At 36.5% G+C, this 26,021-nt stretch overlaps 1 long non-coding RNA gene across 2 annotated transcripts in view; it reads right to left on the bottom strand.

Annotated features, from left to right (window-relative positions):
* LOC129923398 (uncharacterized) overlaps positions 1 to 24,170 on the bottom strand; it is a 39,621-nt gene extending 15,451 nt beyond the window's left edge. The window contains exons 1-3 of one of the 2 annotated variants that reach the window (XR_008775356.1): positions 23,907 to 24,170; positions 23,658 to 23,725; positions 19,959 to 20,217 (exon numbers count right to left, since the gene is read on the bottom strand). This is a non-coding gene — a long non-coding RNA (uncharacterized LOC129923398). Of the gene's footprint in view, positions 1 to 19,958; positions 20,218 to 23,657; positions 23,726 to 23,906 lie in introns of those variants that run through there. The other variant, XR_008775357.1, reaches the window with a different exon arrangement.
* Positions 24,171 to 26,021: the final 1,851 nt, after the last annotated feature.

Here is a 26,021-nt window from a genome sequence, read left to right as displayed (position 1 = left end):
TGGATCTCTACTCTACTTTCTAGGTGATCAGTTGGATCTCTACTCTACTTTCTAGGTGATCAGTTGGATCTCTACTTAACTTTTTAGGTGATCAGTTGGATCTCTACTCTACTTATTTAGGTGATCAATTGGATCTCTACTCTACTTATTTAGGTGATCAGTTGGATCTCTACTCTACTTTCTAGGTGATCAGTTGGATCTCTACTCTACTTTCTAGGTGATCAGTTGGATCTCTACTTAACTTTCTAGGTGATCAGTTGGATCTCTACTTAACTTTTTAGGTGATCAGTTGGATCTCTACTCTACTTTCTAGGTGATCAGTTGGATCTCTAATTAACTTTTTAGGTGATCAGTTGGATCTCTACTTAACTTTTTAGGTGATCAGTTGGATCTCTACTCTACTTTCTAGGTGATCAGTTGGATCTCTACTCTACTTTCTAGGTGATCAGTTGAATCTCTACTCTACTTTCTAGGTGATCAGTTGGATCTCTACTCTACTTAACTTTTTAGGTGATCAGTTGGATCTCTACTCTACTTTCTAGGTGATCAGTTGGATCTCTACTCTACTTAACTTTTTAGGTGATCAGTTGGATCTCTACTCTACTTAACTTTTTAGGTGATCAGTTGGATCTCTACTCTACTTAACTTTTTAGGTGATCAGTTGGATCTCTACTCTACGTTCTAGGTGATCAGTTGGATCTCTACTCTACTTTCTAGGTAATCAGTTGGATCTCTACTCTACTTAACTTTTTAGGTGATAAGTTGGATCTCTACTCTACTTTCTAGGTGATCAGTTGGATCTCTACTCTACTTAACTTTTTAGGTGATCAGTTGGATCTCTACTCTACTTAACTTTTTAGGTGATCAGTTGGATCTCTACTCTACTTAACTTTTTAGGTGATCAGTTGGATCTCTACTCGACGTTCTAGGTGATCAGTTGGATCTCTACTCTACTTTCTAGGTGATCAGTTGGATCTCTACTCTACTTAACTTTTTAGGTGATCAGTTGGATCTCTACTCTACTTTCTAGGTGATCAGTTGGATCTCTACTCTACTTAACTTTTTAGGTGATCAGTTGGATCTCTACTCTACTTAACTTTTTAGGTGATCAGTTGGATCTCTACTCTACTTAACTTTTTAGGTGATCAGTTGGATCTCTACTCTACTTAACTTTTTAGGTGATCAGTTGGATCTCTACTTAACTTTTTAGGTGATCAGTTGGATCTCTACTTAACTTTTTAGGTGATCAGTTGGATCTCTACTCTACTTTCTAGGTGATCAGTTGGATCTCTACTCTACTTTCTAGGTGATCAGTTGGATCTCTACTTAACTTTTTAGGTGATCAGTTGGATCTCTACTCTACTTTCTAGGTGATCAGTTGGATCTCTACTTAACTTTTTAGGTGATCAGTTGGATCTCTACTTAACTTTTTAGGTGATCAGTTGGATCTCTACTCTACTTTCTAGGTGATCAGTTGGATCTCTACTCTACTTTCTAGGTGATCAGTTGGATTTCTACTTAACTTTTTAAGTGATCAGTTGGATCTCTACTTAACTTTTTAGGTGATCAGTTGGATCTCTACTCTACTTTCTAGGTGATCAGTTGGATCTCTACTTAACTTTTTAGGTGATCAGTTGGATCTCTACTTAACTTTTTAGGTGATCAGTTGGATCTCTACTCTACTTTCTAGGTGATCAGTTGGATCTCTACTCTACTTTCTAGGTGATCAGTTGGATCTCTACTCTACTTTCTAGGTGATCAGTTGGATTTCTACTCTACTTTCTAGGTGATCAGTTGGATCTCTACTCTACTTTCTAGGTGATCAGTTGGATCTATACTTAACTTTTTAGGTGATCAGTTGGATCTCTATTCTACTTATTTAGGTGATCAGTTGGATCTCTACTCTACTTTCTAGGTGATCAGTTGGATCTCTACTTAACTTTTTAGGTGATCAGTTGGATCTCTACTCTACTTATTTAGGTGATCATTTGGATCTCTACTCTACTTTCTAGGTGATCAGTTGGATTTCTACTTAACTTTTTAGGTGATCAGTTGGATCTCTACTTAACTTTTTAGGTGATCAGTTGGATCTCTACTCTACTTTCTAGGTGATCAGTTGGATCTCTACTTAACTTTTTAGGTGATCAGTTGGATCTCTACTCTAGTTTCTAGGTGATCAGTTGGATCTCTACTCTACTTTCTAGGTGATCAGTTGGATCTCTACTTAACTTTCTAGGTGATCAGTTGGATCTCTACTCTACTTTTTAGGCGATCAGTTGGATCTCTACTCTACTTTCTAGGTGATCAGTTAAATCTCTACTTAACTTTTTAGGTGATCAGTTGAATCTCTACTCTACTTTCTAGGTGATCAGTTGGATCTCTACTCTACTTAACTTTTTAGGTGATCAGTTGGATCTCTACTCTACTTTCTAGGTGATCAGTTGGATCTCTACTCTACTTAACTTTTTAGGTGATCAGTTGGATCTCTACTCTACTTAACTTTTTAGGTGATCAGTTGGATCTCTACTCTACTTAACTTTTTAGGTGATCAGTTGGATCTCTACTCTACGTTCTAGGTGATCAGTTGGATCTCTACTCTACTTTCTAGGTGATCAGTTGGATCTCTACTCTACTTAACTTTTTAGGTGATCAGTTGGATCTCTACTCTACTTTCTAGGTGATCAGTTGGATCTCTACTCTACTTAACTTTTTAGGTGATCAGTTGGATCTCTACTCTACTTAACTTTTTAGGTGATCAGTTGGATCTCTACTTAACTTTTTAGGTGATCAGTTGGATCTCTACTTAACTTTTTAGGTGATCAGTTGGATCTCTACTCTCCTTTCTAGGTGATCAGTTGGATCTCTACTTAACTTTTTAGGTGATCAGTTGGATCTTTACTCTACTTTCTAGGTGATCAGTTGGATCTCTACTCTACTTTCTAGGTGATCAGTTGGATCTCTACTCTACTTTCTAGGTGATCAGTTGGATCTCTACTTAACTTTTTAGGTGATCAGTTGGATCTCTACTTAACTTTTTAGGTGATTAGTTGGATCTCTACTCTACTATCTAGGTGATCAGTTGGATCTTTACTTAACGTTTTAGGTGATCAGTTGGATCTCTACTCTACTTTCTAGGTGATCAGTTGGATCTCTACTCTACTTTCTAGGTGATCAGTTGGATTTCTACTTAACTTTTTAGGTGATCAGTTGGATCTCTACTTAACTTTTTAGGTGATCAGTTGGATCTCTACTCTACTTTCTAGGTGATCAGTTGGATCTCTTCTTAACTTTTTAGGTGATCAGTTGGATCTCTACTTAACTTTTTAGGTGATCAGTTGGATCTCTACTCTACTTTCTAGGTGATCAGTTGGATCTCTACTCTACTTTCTAGGTGATCAGTCGGATCTCTACTCTACTTTCTAGGTGATCAGTTGGATCTCTACTCTACTTTCTAGGTGATCAGTTGGATCTCTACTCTACTTTCTAGGTGATCAGTTGGATCTATACTTAACTTTTTAGGTGATCAGTTGGATTTCTACTCTACTTATTTAGGTGATCAGTTGGATCTCTACTCTACTTTCTAGGTGATCAGTTGGATCTCTACTTAACTTTTTAGGTGATCAGTTGGATCTCTACTCTACTTATTTAGGTGATCAGTTGGATCTCTACTCTACTTTCTAGGTGATCAGTTGGATCTCTACTCTACTTAACTTTTTAGGTGATCAGTTGGATCTCTACTCTACTTTCTAGGTGATCAGTTGGATCTCTACTCTACTTAACTTTTTAGGTGATCAGTTGGATCTCTACTCTACTTAACTTTTTAGGTGATCAGTTGGATCTCTACTCTACTTAACTTTTTAGGTGATCAGTTGGATCTCTACTCTACTTAACTTTTTAGGTGATCAGTTGGATCTCTACTTAACTTTTTAGGTGATCAGTTGGATCTCTACTTAACTTTTTAGGTGATCAGTTGGATCTCTACTCTACTTTCTAGGTGATCAGTTGGATCTCTACTCTACTTTCTAGGTGATCAGTTGGATCTCTACTTAACTTTTTAGGTGATCAGTTGGATCTCTACTCTACTTTCTAGGTGATCAGTTGGATCTCTACTTAACTTTTTAGGTGATCAGTTGGATCTCTACTTAACTTTTTAGGTGATCAGTTGGATCTCTACTCTACTTTCTAGGTGATCAGTTGGATCTCTACTCTACTTTCTAGGTGATCAGTTGGATTTCTACTTAACTTTTTAAGTGATCAGTTGGATCTCTACTTAACTTTTTAGGTGATCAGTTGGATCTCTACTCTACTTTCTAGGTGATCAGTTGGATCTCTACTTAACTTTTTAGGTGATCAGTTGGATCTCTACTTAACTTTTTAGGTGATCAGTTGGATCTCTACTCTACTTTCTAGGTGATCAGTTGGATCTCTACTCTACTTTCTAGGTGATCAGTTGGATCTCTACTCTACTTTCTAGGTGATCAGTTGGATTTCTACTCTACTTTCTAGGTGATCAGTTGGATCTCTACTCTACTTTCTAGGTGATCAGTTGGATCTATACTTAACTTTTTAGGTGATCAGTTGGATCTCTATTCTACTTATTTAGGTGATCAGTTGGATCTCTACTCTACTTTCTAGGTGATCAGTTGGATCTCTACTTAACTTTTTAGGTGATCAGTTGGATCTCTACTCTACTTATTTAGGTGATCAGTTGGATCTCTACTCTACTTTCTAGGTGATCAGTTGGATTTCTACTTAACTTTTTAGGTGATCAGTTGGATCTCTACTTAACTTTTTAGGTGATCAGTTGGATCTCTACTCTACTTTCTAGGTGATCAGTTGGATCTCTACTTAACTTTTTAGGTGATCAGTTGGATCTCTACTCTAGTTTCTAGGTGATCAGTTGGATCTCTACTCTACTTTCTAGGTGATCAGTTGGATCTCTACTTAACTTTCTAGGTGATCAGTTGGATCTCTACTCTACTTTTTAGGCGATCAGTTGGATCTCTACTCTACTTTCTAGGTGATCAGTTAAATCTCTACTTAACTTTTTAGGTGATCAGTTGAATCTCTACTCTACTTTCTAGGTGATCAGTTGGATCTCTACTCTACTTAACTTTTTAGGTGATCAGTTGGATCTCTACTCTACTTTCTAGGTGATCAGTTGGATCTCTACTCTACTTAACTTTTTAGGTGATCAGTTGGATCTCTACTCTACTTAACTTTTTAGGTGATCAGTTGGATCTCTACTCTACTTAACTTTTTAGGTGATCAGTTGGATCTCTACTCTACGTTCTAGGTGATCAGTTGGATCTCTACTCTACTTTCTAGGTGATCAGTTGGATCTCTACTCTACTTAACTTTTTAGGTGATCAGTTGGATCTCTACTCTACTTTCTAGGTGATCAGTTGGATCTCTACTCTACTTAACTTTTTAGGTGATCAGTTGGATCTCTACTCTACTTAACTTTTTAGGTGATCAGTTGGATCTCTACTTAACTTTTTAGGTGATCAGTTGGATCTCTACTTAACTTTTTAGGTGATCAGTTGGATCTCTACTCTACTTTCTAGGTGATCAGTTGGATCTCTACTTAACTTTTTAGGTGATCAGTTGGATCTTTACTCTACTTTCTAGGTGATCAGTTGGATCTCTACTCTACTTTCTAGGTGATCAGTTGGATCTCTACTCTACTTTCTAGGTGATCAGTTGGATCTCTACTTAACTTTTTAGGTGATCAGTTGGATCTCTACTTAACTTTTTAGGTGATTAGTTGGATCTCTACTCTACTATCTAGGTGATCAGTTGGATCTCTACTTAACGTTTTAGGTGATCAGTTGGATCTCTACTCTACTTTCTAGGTGATCAGTTGGATCTCTACTCTACTTTCTAGGTGATCAGTTGGATTTCTACTTAACTTTTTAGGTGATCAGTTGGATCTCTACTTAACTTTTTAGGTGATCAGTTGGATCTCTACTCTACTTTCTAGGTGATCAGTTGGATCTCTACTTAACTTTTTAGGTGATCAGTTGGATCTCTACTTAACTTTTTAGGTGATCAGTTGGATCTCTACTCTACTTTCTAGGTGATCAGTTGGATCTCTACTCTACTTTCTAGGTGATCAGTCGGATCTCTACTCTACTTTCTAGGTGATCAGTTGGATCTCTACTCTACTTTCTAGGTGATCAGTTGGATCTCTACTCTACTTTCTAGGTGATCAGTTGGATCTATACTTAACTTTTTAGGTGATCAGTTGGATTTCTACTCTACTTATTTAGGTGATCAGTTGGATCTCTACTCTACTTTCTAGGTGATCAGTTGGATCTCTACTTAACTTTTTAGGTGATCAGTTGGATCTCTACTCTACTTATTTAGGTGATCAGTTGGATCTCTACTCTACTTTCTAGGTGATCAGTTGGATCTCTACTTAACTTTTTAGGTGATTAGTTGGATCTCTACTCTACATTCTAGGTGATCAGTTGGATCTCTACTTAACTTTTTAGGTGATCAGTTGGATCTCTACTCTAATTTCTAGGTGATCAGTTGGATCTCTACTTAACTTTCTAGGTGATCAGTTGGATCTCTACTTAACTTTTTAGGTGATCAGTTAGATCTCTACTCTACTTTCTAGGTGATCAGTTGGATCTCTACTCTACTTAACTTTTTAGGTGATCAGTTGGATCTCTACTCTACTTTCTAGGTGATGAGTTGGATCTCTACTCTACTTAACTTTTTAGGTGATCAGTTGGATCTCTACTCTACTTAACTTTTTAGGTGATCAGTTGGATCTCTACTTAACTTTTTAGGTGATCAGTTGGATCTCTACTTAACTTTTTAGGTGATCAGTTGGATCTCTACTCTACTTTCTAGGTGATCAGTTGGATCTCTACTTAACTTTTTAGGTGATCAGTTGGATCTTTACTCTACTTTCTAGGTGATCAGTTGGATCTCTACTCTACTTCCTAGGTAATTAGTTGGATCTCTACTCTACTTTCTAGGTGATCAGTTGGATCTCTACTTAACTTTTTAGGTGATCAGTTGGATCTCTACTTAACTTTTTAGGTGATCAGTTGGATCTCTACTCTACTTTCTAGGTGATCAGTTGGATCTCTACTTAACGTTTTAGGTGATCAGTTGGATCTCTACTCTACTTTCTAGGTGATCAGTTGGATCTCTACTCTACTTTCTAGGTGATCAGTTGGATCTCTACTCTACTTTCTAGGTGATCAGTTGGATCTCTACTCTACTTTCTAGGTGATCAGTTGGATCTCTACTCTACTTTCTAGGTGATCAGTTGGATCTCTACTCTACTTTCTAGGTGATCAGTTGGATCTCTACTTAACTTTTTAGGTGATCAGTTGGATCTCTACTCTACTTATTTAGGTGATCAGTTGGATCTCTACTCTACTTTCTAGGTGATCAGTGGGATCTCTACTTAACTTTTTAGGTGATCAGTTGGATCTCTACTCTACATTCTAGGTGATCAGTTGGATCTCTACTTAACTTTTTAGGTGATCAGTTGGATCTCTACTCTACTTTCTAGGTGATCAGTTGGATCTCTACTTAACTTTCTAGGTGATCAGTTGGATCTCTACTTAACTTTTTAGGTGATCAGTTGGATCTCTACTCTACTTTCTAGGTGATCAGTTGGATCTCTACTTAACTTTTTAGGTGATCAGTTGGATCTCTACTTAACTTTTTAGGTGATCAGTTGGATCTCTACTCTACTTTCTCGGTGATCAGTTGGATCTCTACTCTACTTTCTAGGTGATCAGTTGGATCTCTACTCTACTTTCTAGGTGATCAGTTGAATCTCTACTCTACTTTCTAGGTGATCAGTTGGATCTCTATATACTCTACTTAACTTTTTAGGTGATCAGTTGGATCTCTACTCTACTTTCTAGGTGATCAGTTGGATCTCTACTCTACTTAACTTTTTAGGTGATCAGTTGGATCTCTACTCTACTTAACTTTTTAGGTGATCAGTTGGATATCTAATCTACTTAACTTTTTAGGTGATCAGTTGGATCTCTACTCTACGTTCTAGGTGATCAGTTGGATCTCTACTCTACTTTCTAGGTGATCAGTTGGATCTCTACTCTACTTAACTTTTTAGGTGATCAGTTGGATCTCTACTCTACTTTCTAGGTGATCAGTTCGATCTCTACTCTACTTAACTTTTTAGGTGATCAGTTGGATCTCTACTCTACTTAACTTTTTAGGTGATCAGTTGGATCTCTACTCTACTTAACTTTTTAGGTGATCAGTTGGATCTCTACTCTACTTAACTTTTTAGGTGATCAGTTGGATCTCTACTTAACTTTTTAGGTGATCAGTTGGATCTCTACTTAACTTTTTAGGTGATCAGTTGGATCTCTACTCTACTTTCTAGGTGATCAGTTGGATCTCTACTTAACTTTTTAGGTGATCAGTTGGATCTTTACTCTACTTTCTAGGTGATCTGTTGGATCTCTACTCTACTTTCTAGGATATCAGTTGGATCTCTACTCTACTTATTTAGGTGATCAGTTGGATCTCTACTCTACTTTCTAGGTGATCAGTTGGATCTCTACTTAACTTTCTAGGTGATCAGTTGGATCTCTACTTAACTTTTTAGGTGATCAGTTAGATCTCTACTCTACTTTCTAGGTGATCAGTTGGATCTCTACTCTACTTAACTTTTTAGGTGATCAGTTGGATCTCTACTCTACTTTCTAGGTGATGAGTTGGATCTCTACTCTACTTAACTTTTTAGGTGATCAGTTGGATCTCTACTCTACTTAACTTTTTAGGTGATCAGTTGGATCTCTACTTAACTTTTTAGGTGATCAGTTGGATCTCTACTTAACTTTTTAGGTGATCAGTTGGATCTCTACTCTACTTTCTAGGTGATCAGTTGGATCTCTACTTAACTTTTTAGGTGATCAGTTGGATCTTTACTCTACTTTCTAGGTGATCAGTTGGATCTCTACTCTACTTCCTAGGTGATTAGTTGGATCTCTACTCTACTTTCTAGGTGATCAGTTGGATCTCTACTTAACTTTTTAGGTGATCAGTTGGATCTCTACTTAACTTTTTAGGTGATCAGTTGGATCTCTACTCTACTTTCTAGGTGATCAGTTGGATCTCTACTTAACGTTTTAGGTGATCAGTTGGATCTCTACTCTACTTTCTAGGTGATCAGTTGGATCTCTACTCTACTTTCTAGGTGATCAGTTGGATCTCTACTCTACTTTCTAGGTGATCAGTTGGATCTCTACTCTACTTTCTAGGTGATCAGTTGGATCTCTACTCTACTTTCTAGGTGATCAGTTGGATCTCTACTCTACTTTCTAGGTGATCAGTTGGATCTCTACTCTACTTTCTAGGTGATCTGTTGGATCTCTACTCTACTTTCTAGGATATCAGTTGGATCTCTACTCTACTTATTTAGGTGATCAGTTGGATCTCTACTCTACTTATTTAGGTGATCAGTTGGATCTCTTCTAACTCTTCTGGAATAAATAAAGTCTTATCAAAGATAAAGTGTTGTGATGTTTGCTTTTATGTGAAAAAAAAAACGCCAAATGATTTTTTACAATTTTATTAATGTAAACGATGAAAACAAGACTATGGCTTAAATATTCCTGGTCCATTGGTGACTTCGATGGGTTTCATATATATTTTATAGATTCTTTGAGTTGTGTTCTGTTATTAAGTTCCTATGTTCTTGTTTTTTTTTTGTGTGTGTTGTTTTGTTCTTTTTTTTTGTCGTTTTTTTTTTTTGTAACTTATATTTTTGTTGAGTTGACATTCTGTTGTTGTTGTTTTTAGCGGCCCCCGTAAGGGGAAAAAGCCGCTATTAGGTTTGTGCAAAATGTCCGTCTGTCCGTCTGTCACACTCAGATCTCGAAAACTAGAAGAGATATGAAAAATATTATTTCATCATTAAATCCGGCTTGAAAAGTTTAGGTGCAACGGCTACTTTTGGTTTTCTAAAAGCAAACCGTTTAATTTATAAAATTAATTATGCAAGCGATTTTTTCATAAAAATACACCAATTCTAAAACAATTACGTAAATGTAAGGGAGGCAATGTTACAATATGCTAACAAAGATGAACAGTTTCTGTGTATTTTTAGTATCACTAAGTCAAATATATTTTAAAAATGTACAGGAAATGTTTACAACAAATATAAATAATAGTTAAAGACGTTTTTTCTGGTCAACTAGCTGCTAAAATTGAAAGAAAACATTTCTGTTTGTTTATAAAGGCTAATAATGCACTTTGTATGTAAATATCACGCACATTTTTTTAAATGGACTTTTTATGCAGCGATTTTCGTGCAGTAGCGTAACGTCGCAACATGATCAGGTGCTAAACCAATTCCTTAAACTTTTTAAAAAAATCAGATTTTATTTTTTTTTGTTTAGTGCCCCCATCCGAATAAAAGAAGCTTATTTTTGTGCGTTTTGTCTGTTGGTCGGTCTGTCCGTCACGATTAGATTTAAAAAACTAGAACTCTAAAAGCTATTGAAAATCTGATTTACCCTTTAATGTTCCTCCCATAACATCTCAATAGTTTTAAGTATCTAATAATTGATTGTTCCGGATTTTTTTGTGCAAAACTAATCAACGCCAACAAATGTTTGTTTGCTCTTCTAACTTATATTACATTCAATTTCCATGCTTAAACTTTGCAAAAACACATTATCAATAATATGTTGTTCCGTATTTTATGTAAATAGCATATTAAGGCTAAATCAAAATCTCTATACTGACTTATATTTCATTAAGTGTAAAAAAGTTCCGGATATTGTTTTATAAAACATGAATTATGCCTAATGATTGTTTGAAATCGCATAAGGCTTTTAAAAAAAGTAATTTACTAGAATTGATTACTGAAAATTACTTTTTAGACATTTAATTTTCTTGTAAAACATAACATAGAAGTTTTGTAATCGATAAAGAAAGTTCCGGATTTTGTTTCTTACAAATCGTCGCCAGAAATTTCCGAATTTATTTAAAAATCTACTAACGCCAAATAATTGTTTAAACTCCCTCTTCTAATTAATAAACAAATAATCTTCTCATTTACGAAATAATGTTTTTACGGATTTTTATGAAAAATATTTTAACTCACTACTCCCTTACAGTACATTTAACTTTCTACCTAAAACATTAAAAAATCTAATTATCGTTAATATTATGTTCCGATTTTTAAGGAAAACAGAATCCAAACACCAAAGTAAGGTATGAAAATCTCTCCACGTGGCTGTAGTACATCTAATTTTTATACGAGACCATCCAAAAAATTTAATTAACGGTATTACATTTATCTGAAATTCTCTTTTTCTTTTACTATTTATACAAACATCCGGAACAATCTATTATATAAACTTTTCAATTGTGTTCATACCTAAAAATTATTGCGATGTTTTGAAACGTAAAATAAAGGTTAATCAATTTTTAATAACTTTTAGTTGTTTTTTTTATATCAAGATAACGGACAGACCGACTGACAGACAAAACGCAAAAACAATGCGGCTTTGATCCTTTTTAAATAATATCTATTAGAACTCAGTGCACAAATGTCTATGAACCCTCGTTAAATATCTCGTGTAAATAAAGACATTTTTTTTTATGGTACCGGTACTAGCCTATTGTGAGGTAATGGAATTTTTTTTCTTTGACGTCATATGAATGGACTCTTTAAATGTAATGTTAAAAGAACGCACTCGGTGCACCAATGTCTATTAACCCTCGAAAAAATTGCTTGTATTAATGAAAACATATTTTAGTCTAACTAAGCCGTGTGACGTAGTGTTTTTTTTTCCTTTGACGTCACATGGAATGAATTCTTTAAATGAAATGCTAAAAGAACGCACTCGGTGCACCAATGTCTATGAACACTCGAGAAATGGCTCGTGTTGATAAAGGTGATTTTTAGTCTAGCTAGGCCTTGTGACGTAGTGTTTTTTTTTCCTTTGACGTCATATGGAATGAATTCTTTAAAAGAAATGCTAAAAGAACGCACTCGGTGCACCAATGTCTATGAACACTCGATAAAAGGCTCGTAATGATGAAGGCGATTTTTATTCTAGCTAGGCCGTGTGACGTAGTGTTTTTTTTTCCTTTGACGTCATATGGAATGAATTCTTTAAATGAAATGCTTAAAGAACGCACTCGGTGCACCAAAGTCTATGAACACTCGATAAATGGCTCTTATAGATGAAGGCGATTTTTAGTCTAGCTAGGCCGTGTGACGTAGTGTTTTTTTTTCCCTCTGACGTTATATGGAATAAATTCTTCAAACGAAATGAAAAAAGAACTCGGCATAGTAATGTTTATTAAGCCTCGTTATGTGACTCGCGTTTAAAAAAGGAATGATATCTTGATTTAGATCTAATCTAGATTTTTTAAACTAGATCTAGATTTTTATTACAGTATATCTAGATCTGGATTTATATTCTAATTAAAATTATTTTAGAGTCTAGATCTAGAATTTCTAGATCTAGTTTAGACTAAAATAGACTAGATTAAGATGTAGAATTTCAATTTCTAAACTTAAAGTGTAAAAAAAGTGTAGATTTTTATTTCCAAACGTTTTGATCAATATTGTAATGTTTTAATATACTAAAACTAATCTATTTTTTTATTGAATTCAAATTTAAATTTACGGCAAATGAATCTTTGAAACATTATTACTTTTGACCATTGGATGGCTGCCTGGTAGTGCGGTTTGCGCGCTGGACTGTCGTTCAGATTTATGGATGGCCCAGGGTTCAAACCCTGCCCGCTCCCATCCCCCGTCGTCCTGCGGGAGGTTTGGACTAGGAAGTAATTATCTTCAACTCTAGGAACATCCGAAACGTGTAAAACATTTTACATCAAAATTAAATCACCTCTTGAATATTATTTGCGAATATGCAGATCCGACAGGGATCCGACTTCGACGGGGGCCGCCTCTGAGTTTGTGTAACGCAAACTCTCTTTGTAATCTTGTTTTACTTTGGGTTTGTGCATGATTTGTGTTCTTTCTGTTGCTTGTTGTTTTATTGTGTTCTTTTGGTTCTTTGTGTTTCTTTTTGATTGTTTGCTGTATAAATTAAACAAAACATATTTTATTTTAATGTAAAAAACTTTTTTTTTTTACAATACCTCTAATTAAGTCAGAACTTTATGGAGGGTGGGTGGGTGGAAGGTGGAACCTTGACGCTGATCTCATAAACGGCTCTAACAATATTTCTAGAAATTTAACAGTTGATCGCTGAGAAAAGAATTAATTGCTCATTGGCCACACCGGAAAAATTCTAGTTTGACAATTATCTTTTTGTAATTAAAAAATGAAATAAATTTGAATTTGGCTAGAGAACTGGATATAGGTCTACAACTCTAGATCCAATATCGGTTTTGAAAGGACAATCGCGTTCTTGAAAGTAAGCAAACAAGATATCAGCCCATAAACATTGTGAAAACACTGGAGTTGAAATATATGGTAATGTTATATTTATGGAGTAACTCTATAGATGAATTTCACAATACTAATCAATCACTGCATGACCCACGAGTCTAGATGCATGTTGGCTTAACCCTTTCTCTACGTGATTATTTTCCACGTTCCGACTGAATTATTCATTTTTCTCTAAGTGTTTCACTACCTTGTTATTATTAAGCTTCAATAACGTTTGTTATCAGAATTTTTTTTATTTGGTATGGAATTAAAGGGAAACGCATGCATTTTTTTTTATATAAAACAGATTAGATAAAATAGATTAGACTGCTCAAGCCAATCATCCCATTAAACATACTCAGCGCAGGCTGGAGGCAAAATGAAATGCTGTACTCCTCATTCAGCTTCAGACTACACGACAAGCCATAGGATATAACATTTGGTAACATTAAACAAGAACAACACTAACATATACAATTTCAACATACAATTAACTAGAAACTAATTTGAATAATATGGAATGGTGAATGTCATGCGAAGCTCACTTCTGGGATAGTCCCACTTTTGTAATACTTTCCGCTGAAGAAAATTGTGCCGCTTTAATAAGAGAACTTTTGTTTTTACCATAGTTTGCTTTATTTCGTATGTTTATTATGAATAATAATGATTTTTATTTAAAGATATCTTATATCACTATCTTTATATTTCTTAAATGTATATGTTCAAGGTATCCGAAAATCATTTTTGGCTTTAACATAAAATATCTGGAATTATAAAGTGCCCAATATCTTGAATACTTTTGGACATAATCGAGTTTAAATCTTGCACTGAAAGCAAGGGAAATAACAGCGTAGATTTTTGTTTCTAAATCCTGTACAGTAAATAAAAATACAAAACATTTGCTGCAACAGGAAGTAATGCCATGCTTAAATGTGATTTATTATCTGCCCACAATTTTGTCATGCTGAATACCGAGCTCGCCAAGATATTCAATTTCAGCATGCTATGACTAGAAACTAATTTGAATAATATCGAATGGCAATTCTGGTACAGTTCCTTCATTTTTTTTTTACCATAGAGTCAGAGTTGTTACACATTTAGGACGGTTAGCATAACCTCTGTGTCGTCTGTGTTGAACCAAATTGAAACACATTTGAACATCAGAAAGTGGGTGGGGGAGTCTTTGATTAGAATGGCATGAAAGACGTTTAGAAACAAAAATGACGTGTGTATAACTTGAACATTCTGGCGCGTGGATCTTTATCATTAGAATAAAATAGTGGATATATCAGTTGGACAGAACAGATATACCAGTTGGACAGACAGATATACCAGTTGGACAGAACAGATATATCAGTTGGACAGAACAGATATACCAGTTGGACAGAACAGATATACCAGTTGGACAGAACAGATATATCAGTTGGACTGATCATATATACCAGTTGGACAGAACAGATATATCAGTTGTACAGAACAGATATACCAGCTGGACAGAACAGATATACCAGTTGGACATAACAGATATATCAGTTGGACAGAACAGATATACCAGTTGGACAGAACAGATATATCAGTTGGACAGAACAGATATATCAGTTGTACAGAACAGATATGCCAGTTGTACAGAATGACTTGAATATCATTTGAAAATAATGGTGTAGATAGGTTACTATGGGTAGTGTCTGAAGTCCGGCAGGCGTCGGCCCTAAGTATCAGCTTTTATACAGATGTTGTTTGCAACTGCTTTTATTACACGACTTGAATTCAATCTTTCAAATCCTCTTTTTAAAACTCACAAACTCCTCATAAATATGCCAGTGTATCAACTCCTTGCCACGCGGCCAATTCCCCGTCGCCGCTGTGCTAATATGTTTATATTACGTCATTATTTGTTGTGATGTGGACGAGTTTTTATCTGACAATGTCGGTTTCGCAAAGCACAGGTTTCGTTGTGCCAAATCTAGCTATACAACATTTTGAGGGGGACAGCCTCTGGTCTTATAATTGTTAGATCAACGCAGCCCGTCTGTCTGTCTGGTACAAATATCTTATGCATGTTATTTCTCCCACTTCCCATTCTCGGATCAAGTTCAAACTTTGCATGATAACTTTTAGTCTACGACATCACATGAATCAATTAAAAAAAAAACGAATTAGTTAATTGATTAGTGGTAATGAATTATTTTGGTTTTAGATAGAGCATTTTGCAACATTGATATATATATATATATATATTTATTTATCAGTAATTGTGTAGTCTTTTCCCTTACATAAGCTTCGCTGAAATTTTTTTAATTTTTCATTTTGCTTGTTGTTCGGTCTGTTTAAAATATTTTAATTCGTAACGAAGATTCTTTCATTTCTTCACATCAGCCGAGGATCTCAGACTACAAATGGATATCGAGTCATCAGATATACATTCCGGATTTCATCTCATGCATTAGCCAAACGACTCCAATGTGGAGCAACAGTGCCCATAAGACAGGGGGGGATGACTCGAACTCGAATTCAAGACCGTCATGACGACAGTCCCAAGAAAATACTGCACGTGCATTAACAAACTAGTCGAGGACGGTTTTCTTAAAAAAACATTTCCACGCAAACAACGAGAATCTTTCCGGAGCTTTTTGCTATGTTTCGATGGTTACTTTTTCTTTGGTAATGTTTTAAAGATGACATTTTCAAATTGTTTTTCTATTGATGTTTTTGTTTTCAGCTCACCAATGGAGGTTAGTAAAATACGAATATTACGCCACACGAGAGGTGATCTAATAAACCTACCCTGCAACTCGTAGCGCCCTGAGGCGATTGAACGCTTGAGGTTGGCAAGTTGATTTATTTATGATCCTGAGCGTAATAAATGTTAATGTTTGGAAAAGAACAATTGAAGTGATCAGTGGGCGTGGTCTAAGTCACCCTGACTTGTGTAAGTGACAATACATGCACTAGATATCAAATAAACACAACTTTTGATAGTGCCTCGACCAGACAAGATCCAATGACTGTTACAAAATATTCAATAGAGAATGCTTTCAATTGTGTTTTCTGTTTGTCTATGATCAAGATAAATATTAATAAAACTCTCGTCTAGCAACAATACACTACAGGCACTAGCGGATCCAGAACTTTGGAGTGGGGGGGGGGCGAATTTTTTTCAAACCCTAACCCTAACGCCCTGTAAACCCTAAACATATGCATAAACATGCGTACAGCACACACACACACACACACACGCACACACACACATATACATATGAGAATAAAAAAAGCAGCATTTCTCAACCTTCGCGAAAAACAAAACTGGGGCAGCGCTATAAGGTTCTATTGTGGGGTTCGGGGCGAAGCCCCGACGACAAAAGCATTTTCTTGCATTCTTCACTACAGAAACACATTCTCCTGACAAGTACAGCTCATTATTCATCAATGGAGTTCGGAGCGAAGCCCCGACGCCAAAAGCGTTTTATTGCATTCTTCACTGCAGAAACACATTCTCCTGACAAGTACAGCTCATTATTCATCAATGGAATTCGGGGCGAAGCCCCGACGCCAAAAGCGTTTTCTTGCATTCCTAATCGCAGAAACGCATTCTCCTGACAAGTACAGCTCATTATTAATAAATGGAGTTCGGAGCGAAGCCCCGACGCCAAAAGCGTTTTCTTGCTTTTTTCACTGCAGAAACGTATTCTCCTAAGATCTACAGCTCATTATTCATCAATGGAGTTCGGGGCAAAGCCCCGACGCCAAAAGTGTTTTCTTGCATTCTTTACTGCAGAAACGCATTCTCCTGACCTAAAGCTCATTATTTATACTATTAAAAAAGGACCTTTTCAATAATGTTGTACTTGAAAAATATTCTAATATGAATTTATATGCCCCTAATACATTGCAAATAAAACCGATGTGTTCCTTGAAAAGATAAGATACCCCACATATTTAGATTTTGGATTTGAGGATCGCCGCCGAAAAAAAAAATTCCATAAATAATAATCAAGAATATTGAAGTATAAATTGTGAGTTATAGTCCCAAATTTTTTTAACTAGAAAAATATCAGATTGAGTAAAGGTTGGGAAAGGGCGACTATGAAAAGACTATGTGGGTTTAGAACTCATCTCAATCATGATTCTTATACTGAGAAATTTCGTTTGAATTCTAACATTTCCAATGCAAAGTCCTTCATAAAATAATTATGATAAATTCATGTGAAATTACATAAACTCTGTTTGGAAATGGGAGGGGCGGTAGAGTGAAAACATTAATACTCGCTCCTTTCATAATTTCTGCTAAAGTTTGCATTTGGCTTTAAAGAATATGTGTGGGGCGACTCGATATAAGAATTTGATTTATAGTATATATAAATTATATTAGTGACAGATTTTTTACATTTTGTAATTTCATAACTATAATACAAAAAGAAAAAGTATTGATTTGTCCGATGGGGGAAATGCAATTGCATGTATCACCCCTCCCACCTGGTACAACCCTTTTTCATTTAAATTTACTAATGATACAATTTGAGATTAGAGTGTGGTACGACATAATATACAATGGGTCACATATCAATAAGTAGTTTATATTATATTGACATTCAACTAATTTTGTTCACAAACTATGATTCTCCATAAAAATAGACACGCCCCCCCCCCCCCACTCAGAGGGCTACAGTGGGGAGGGCAGTACATGCAATTGCCCTCTCCCCAACCCCACCGAATCGGCTAAGATACCAGAAGGGGAGCGACAAATATAAAATGTATATATTAATTCAACTAATTTTGTTCACAAACTATGATTTCTCCATAAAAACGGACCGCCCCCCCCCCCCCCCACTCACAGGGTTTAGGTTGGAAAGGCAGTAGATGTATTCGCCCCCCCCCCCCACACCCACACCCAATCGGCTAAAAGGGGAACGAAAATACGACAATATATAAAGATCGGTTAAAATATCAATAACAAGTTATAATCATATAGATATTTAATAGATTCTGTTAGCATGCTGTGATTTCTACAAATAAATTGGACCGCCCCCCCCAATCGAAAGTGTATGGGGGGGCGGGATTGATACCATCGCCCACTCCCGACGCCACCAAATCGGCCAACATACTAGAGGGGGGGGGGGTGCGAAATAATTTAAACATAGGTTGAAATATAAATAATTAGTATATATTATTAACATAAGTAATAAATTCGTATACAAATTTTGTGAATTCTATAATAAAATTGTTCCGCCCCCCCCCCCCCCCCCTGGATCCGCCAGTGACTACAGGTTATATACTCTACAGGTTATATACTCTACAAGCTATATACACTACAGGTTACATATATAGTTCGTCCATCGTGGTTCAATGATGACCACTCTTGTAATCCATGGGAGCTGAGGGCTTTGCACTGCGGTTCTGTGCCTCCTCGAGTGGCTGGTGAGACCTATGTGAGCCCGTAATGTTCGGCTGCACACTGGGCAGGTAATTACTCTGGAGCTAGTGTCATTGGCCTTGCTTTTTTTTTTTCTCTGACGCTTTTCTTCTGCCAGCGCGGTTCTCTTGTCCTCTGCTATTTTTTCGCCAGTTCTCACAGCGCGACGCCATGATGCTCTGTCATGTGCTTCTGTCTCCCAGGTGGCTGGGGTCAATGCTGAAGGCTTCCAGAGAAGCTTTGAGGTTGTCCCTGAAGCGTTTATATACATATATATATATATATATATATATATATATATATATATATATATATATATATATATATATATATATATATATATACTACGTGCTATATACAAGTTATATAATCTACAGGCCAGGTTATATACTATGCACGTTATCCCGAAACAGGCAAAATTAGAGGAGGGGGAGAATATTCATAACTGAGTTTTGGTCAGTCTCTGTCTCCTCTCAGGAGAAGGGGGGGGGGGGGCAATTCAGGTTGTTTACTTGAAGATAATTTGTTTTCTTTTCTTTGAGATATGTTCTTTTGAATTGAATGCAACTCTTAATTAAACAGTATGGACTTTGTTTCCTGTCCAGGACAGTTGGGCGTGAGTTTCTAGAGTTGAAAGATATACTTTCATCATTTAGTACAACTAAGATTTGATCTATTGGCTATTCATTTATATTGGATATTTCATTGGTTAGAACTGTGCCTATATTTTAGTTATATTTTTATCTAGCTGGATAAGACCAGACCAGACTTATTTTGGGTATTACAGATCTAGCTAGTGGATTTGATTTAGATCTATGTCATACATGGTGAATGTACCCTTCACATTTTTTAAATTATTAGTATATATCATTCTACAGGTTATATACAATACAGGTTATATTCTCTACTGGTCATATGCCCTACAGGTTATATTCAATACAGGTTATATTCTCTACTGGTCATATGCCCTACAGGTTATATACAATACAGGTTATATACTCCACAGCTTATATACTCAAATGTTTATTTATACTACGTAATATACTCTACAAGTTATATACTCTACAGGTTATAGACTCTACAGGTTATATACTCTACAGGTTATAGACTCTACAGGTTATATACTCTACAGATTATATATGGAACACATTTTAATTTTTAAGTAAAAATTTAAAATATAGTTGAAGTCAACAAGAACAATGACAAAATGGATTCGGCCAAGCTTAGAGCCATTCATACATAAACAAAGTGTCGTGGTCTGCTGGGACCGTGAATATGTCTCCACAGTCTATTTCCAATCATACGCATCACACATTAGGCAGCACGCTTCAGTGCCCCCGTTGTGGTGATTCAGCGTTTGGTTTTTGTTCATGTTGTTGTGCTGTTTTAAAAATAAACAAGTTCAATTTGTATCTCCTCATTGCGTTACACAGGTATTCTTAAAGATAAGATGAAACAAAATAAAAAAAAAATCAACTTTTAAAAAAAGGCAAAGCTTATCTAAGAGGAAGAACTGCTAAATCACCGCATTGTCTCTCAATGCTGCAAGGTTTAATTCACTTTTTCTTTAAATAATATGAATCTTATTAATTACAATTAATTATTTACTAATTAGTTATTTGTTTTTTATTGATCCAAGTAGTCATCGATTATAAATAATTGTACAAAATTTCAGCTTGATCCGAGAAAAGGATGTCGAAGAAATAAAGTGTGCACAATTTGTACCACATAGACAGGCGGGGCAAGTTAATATAAGCTTTGTAAAAAAAAAAATTACAAACGTTAATCTCAGATTTAAAGTTATTGAACATATCATGAGCTCATTTCCTAAAGGGAGAAAAGTCATGATTGTACGTAATACTAGCTATTCTCTACATCCTGATTGGGTGTGAACGTATTTGTTCACCTGTCCTGCATGTCTTCGTAAGACCTTGTATAAACAAAAGCATACAGTTCTAGCATTATGTTTACTTTGGGGCCACTGAGAGCTTCAGTGGTTCCATTCAAAAGTTTAACATGTTTATTCTGTGACGCAAAGTACAATAGCTCTATTGTTATAGTTGTTATAGTTATGATGATAATAATAATGGCAACATCTTCGATTTCGAAGATTAAGGATGAGTGCAATGTATCACATGACTACGCAAACCTGGTTACGACCTGCATATTTTCCCGCATTTTGTGCCGACTAAGCCATTGTCCGCTGGCGTTCTATTTAAGTTTTCTTTCCGTCCTCTGCGCTTGTCTTCAATAATGGCTTTTCTTTGAGTCTCAAATGTTTATCCCGCAGCCTTTGAGAGAGCTGTCCAACTATCTCTCTCAGAGGCCATCTGCTGCCAGCTACTTTCCTCTATGCCAGTGAGGGCAAAGGGCGCCCCAGTTGATCTTTTTAGCGATAACGGGCAGCACCACTGCTACGCCGTCCTCCTCTAAGCTCGCCAGAAAAGATCGCCTTTGGCGTGTGGTCGTCTCCCATGCGGGATAAGTGTCCAACCCAGCACAGGTGTCGAATGGTAATTAGTGCTTTTATATTGTCCACTCCAGCCTTCAGCAGAATATAGTTGTTTGTAATGTGGTCTAGTCAACGTATGCCAATCAAGAGGCGAAGGCACCGTTGATTGGAAGCGTTCGAGGTGCCTTTAAATACCTTCGTTAGAGCACCAAGGTCTCACAGTCAAACAAGAGTGTAGTGAGAACCAATACATTATAAAAATTTGATTTTTGTTGCTAGGTGAAGACCTTTTCCGCCATACTCTCAGTCTGAGGTCCAAAAAGTGCCATTGGCCTTTGCGAGACGGCTATTTCTCTGGACTGTGACGCATCGTTATGCTGCCTAGATAGGTCAAGTGGTCAACAACATTAAGGAGATGGCCATTCACATCGATTTGTTGAACTGGACTGTTCAGGGTCTTAAAAAATATATTTGATGTCATCCTCACACCCAGGGCCGGATTTGGTGTAGGGCAGGCGGGGCTCTCTTTCTTTCTATCTTTTAAGTTTTAAGAGACAATATTTTCTCTTTGCGACTTCTCATGTGACTAAAGAAGCCACTCCTTGATACACATCTGCGGCCACTGGTTGGCATATGTAATCACCAGGCTCCGTTGTACTTTCACCCTTCTATCTACTTCTGGTGTGTATGCCATCAGCAATCCATGAGCCTTCCTTGATGCTTGCTCTGCAGCTGGATCTATCCAGTGATTCAGTTTTCCAGCGCGAGGCATGTGCCGCCCCACCCTATATGTATTTCGCAGTTTTTTTTATTGGATATAAATGCGGTATGTAATGGTGCATGTGTTAGCAGATGGACACTTATCGCTAATCATTGGAGTAGTCTAAACATAAGTTTTCACACTAGAAATGTTTACTAAAAAAAACAACAACAAATTTTCACTGTAGATTCTTACCAACAACAAAATATTTCATACTTAAAGTAAAACCACGAATTTACATTTCTTCCATGCCGTCAGTGCTAGCGCTGATTGTCAATCTTGTGACATTGTTATTCTTGGGTAACTTAAAGTAGTTTTATTTTGAAAATGACCGTTGCTTCTAACCATTGACACTGAAAGAGTTTTAAAAAATTTGCAATAAAATTACTACATGTGAACAAGTTGAGGAAAATGTATTTCTACAAATATATTCCAGTATTTCAACGGAACCCATTTCAAGTTTCAAATACATTTCTATGCTCTTCAATGTTTCAATAAGTTATTGCATACCTCAACATATATATCAAATAGCTATTCAGTTGCCTCCAGCAAAAAAAAAAGGTAATTTGTAATGTAGTCATTCCTGTGTATTCACATTATGGAGCGAAGGCACATTTGATGGAAGCGTTCGTGGAGCCTTTGACGCCTCACATAGAACACTAGTCCTCAGACGCATACAAAAGTGTAAAACCACTGCTTGTATACATTGGTAGGTGTAGAACCCCATTCCACAATACTCTCATTTGGAGACGACCAAAAGCTCTTTAGTATTAGCCAGATGGTCGTCTATGGTGACTGAAGCTTTCAGAAAAGACACAGAGAAAAGCTGACACTGTAGACTATTGCACTATCTTTGAGTCGCTTCTTTCTGCCTACGACCCAACATACCGGACTATGACTCCTCTGAGAAACGCCGCCGGTCTCGTCATGACAGGTTAATGTTAACCGGAAGACAGAGCACGATAATTTACTTTTTAAAGGCGAAATGATTGTCTCTGAGACGTCTCCTTTCTGAAACTCTGCAGGTAACAGTTAAATCAAAGATATGACTTCCCATCAATTGAGGCGGCAATGGGAAAACTCAAAAAAGACATCAAGCTTCTGGCTCTGATGCTCTTCCAGCAGAAGTCCTTAAAATAGGTGTACCTCTCTCACGAAAAGTCAAACAGACCTCTTCACTTTACGTTAGGACGACACCACCACATCCCTGTACAAAAAAAAAAAGGCGACACGTCCGAGTGCTCTAATTACCATGGCATTTACTTTACCGTCATTAGCGAGAAAACTCCTTCCAGAATACTGCCCAAATCCCATATTAAGCAATGCGCTCTAATCAATAAGACTTAGAGCTGGTAGAGGTATACTAGGCCTGATTTTCGTTCATCATAATGCTTGAAATCAAACATGTTTTCTTTTTTTTTTTATTTCCGTGAAAATTCTGTATTAGCCTATATAGCACAAGCTAGTTCTCTTGCTTCAATGATAATATTATCACATTTAAAAAATCAGATCAGAATTAGGCCTCCTGATGGCTGTGCACAAATTGTACAATAGGTTTTATCATGTCGCGTTTGCAAACATCAGTATATATTGAATGTGGGCGACTTACCGCTCTTCTCCCTTATATAAGATCACCAAAAAGAAAGTCTTGTAGCAGTTGTCCTTGTGGCATAATTGCTGAAATAACAGATTATAATATCGTTACGATTTGATTTTTTTTTTTTTTTTGCAGCTAATTATAGACACATACGCAATATATAGACCGCACGTTGTTAGAGCAAGCAAGAATAATTATTTCGTTTATTTTAAAATTAACTTATTAAAAGAGGAAACACAAAATAAAGTTTTGGATAAAAACCTATAAATAGTTCACTTGTTGGTGTCTCCGGTGTAGAGACTACAGGATTCTTTGAAAAGCTAGGTTGAATTTAAATGTATATGATACTATTTCTGTTATTTTTAGCGCTGCAGAATCAAAACTTCTAAGCTCTTCCATTTGTAACAAAATAATTTCACTAGAAGGAAGCATTAGACTTTCACTCGATGACTCACAACGTATTAAAAAAAAACACTAAAAAGGCCACTAACTAGCGGTAATAAAGAAGGATTATACGAAGATCAACTGTCAGGCATTGAGATAGCGTTAAAATTTAAGGCTCAATTCTTTTTATTGAGTTGGCAACAGGGCAGTTCAATTTAGCGTCCTTTGCATTGTTTACTTGATCTTGAAAATGTCCACTAGCATATGAAACAAAACAATAGTTTGACTATTTTAAGAATGTTTGGTGGACTATTTCAAGTAGATCTAGTCCATACTGTATTCACAGATGAAAGCGTTACTTCTAAAACGTAGGCGCGACTCTAATGATCTTCTTTGAATGTGTGTATGTGTATATATATGATTGTGTAGTCCAGGTAGATTACAGCTTACAAAAGTGTACTTTTAAGTGCAGTTATGCTGGCTTGTGATCAACCTGTATCTCAGTGTCCATTATAAAAAGTACATGTTTCTCAGTACTCATTATAAAAGGAACTGTTTCTAAGTGCTCATAAAGAAAAAAGACCTGTTTGTCGGTGTCTATTGAGAAAAGGACATGTTTCTCATTGACCATTAAGAAAAGGACATGTTTCTCATTGACCATTAAGAAAAGGACATGTTTCTCAGCAGGGCCGGTCCTAACAATTGCGGGGCCCTACGCGAAACTGATTGCGCGGGGCCTAGTCTGGGTGGGAATAAGGATGAATGCCTTTTTTCTTTTATCGCGCTTAAGATTGGCGTTTTCCGCAATGAATGACACACAAATGACAATTTTGATTATTTTCAGGAGATTTCCATGACTTTTTCGTATATACTCTGCAATTTAATAATGACACCTAGAATTAGAGCGGGGCCTATGAAAGCGCGGGGCCCACTGCGACCGCATAGGTTGCAGTGGCCTAAGACCGGCTCCGTTTCTCAGTGCCCATATGGAAATGGACCTATTTCTTAAAGCCCAGTATGAAAGGACTTGAAAAAGTTCTGTTTCTCAGAGCCTATTAAGAAAATGATCTGATTCTTATGCCCACTATGAAAAGGAACGAGAACCACAAAGGACACGCGTACCACAGGCTTGGAAACCCTTTTTGTTTATTAGACGAGCGAGTGACTGGTCGTAACAATGTGATAATTGTGTTATCAGAATGTTATCAGAGACTTCCTGACAAAGAAACAAACCGCAATGAGACGACGCCCCAGGAAGAAAAGATTATAAAAAGGATTGACAAGTTAGGGACTATGTCAGCAAGAGAAAGTACATTAGTAATTTAAAAAAAAAGTAAAAGTAGTCTTTGATAATGATCAGTTTGATAAGAAAAGTATTCACGTGACTAGGAGTGAAGCGTGACTGTCATTGCCGACCATGACTTCCTTTAAAAGAACCAATGTTACCTTTGAGCACGCACAAAGTAGTGGCGCATTTTCAGGAAAATGTACAACAGAATAGTTTCCCTTTCAGAGCTTGCGATCAATGGGGAAGAATATGAATAGGTCATAAGTAACTATGGCTGACAGTTAACTAGGATATCGTATCATAGGATACTTTTTGTTTAAATTTAGAGTAAGAGAGACGGAGTGTGAGAGAGAGTGAGAAAGACAGCAAGAGTGTGAGAAGTAGAGAGAGATAGGGAGACAGGAGGAGTGGGAGAAGTAGAGAGATAGGGAGACATAGGAGTGGGAGAAGTAGAGAGATAGGGAGACAGAAGGAGTGGGAGAAGTAGAGAGATAGGGAGACATAGGAGTGGGAGAAGTAGAGAGATAGGGAGACAGGAGGAGTGGGAGAAGTAGAGAGATAGGGAGACAGGAGGAGTGGGAGAAGTAGAGAGATAGGGAGACATGAGGAGTGGGAGAAGTAGAGAGAGAGAAAGCATGAGTGAAAGAAAGAAGAGAGTCCTTATAGATAAATGTCTAAGATATGTAGACACATAAATAAATAGA

This window comes from Biomphalaria glabrata, chromosome 16 (genome assembly GCF_947242115.1).
Source record: "Biomphalaria glabrata chromosome 16, xgBioGlab47.1, whole genome shotgun sequence".
In the NCBI taxonomy this organism is placed as follows: Eukaryota; Metazoa; Mollusca; class Gastropoda; family Planorbidae; genus Biomphalaria; species Biomphalaria glabrata.
The sequence above is the reverse complement of the archived record's forward strand: the minus strand, read 5'-3'. Positions and strand labels throughout refer to the sequence as shown.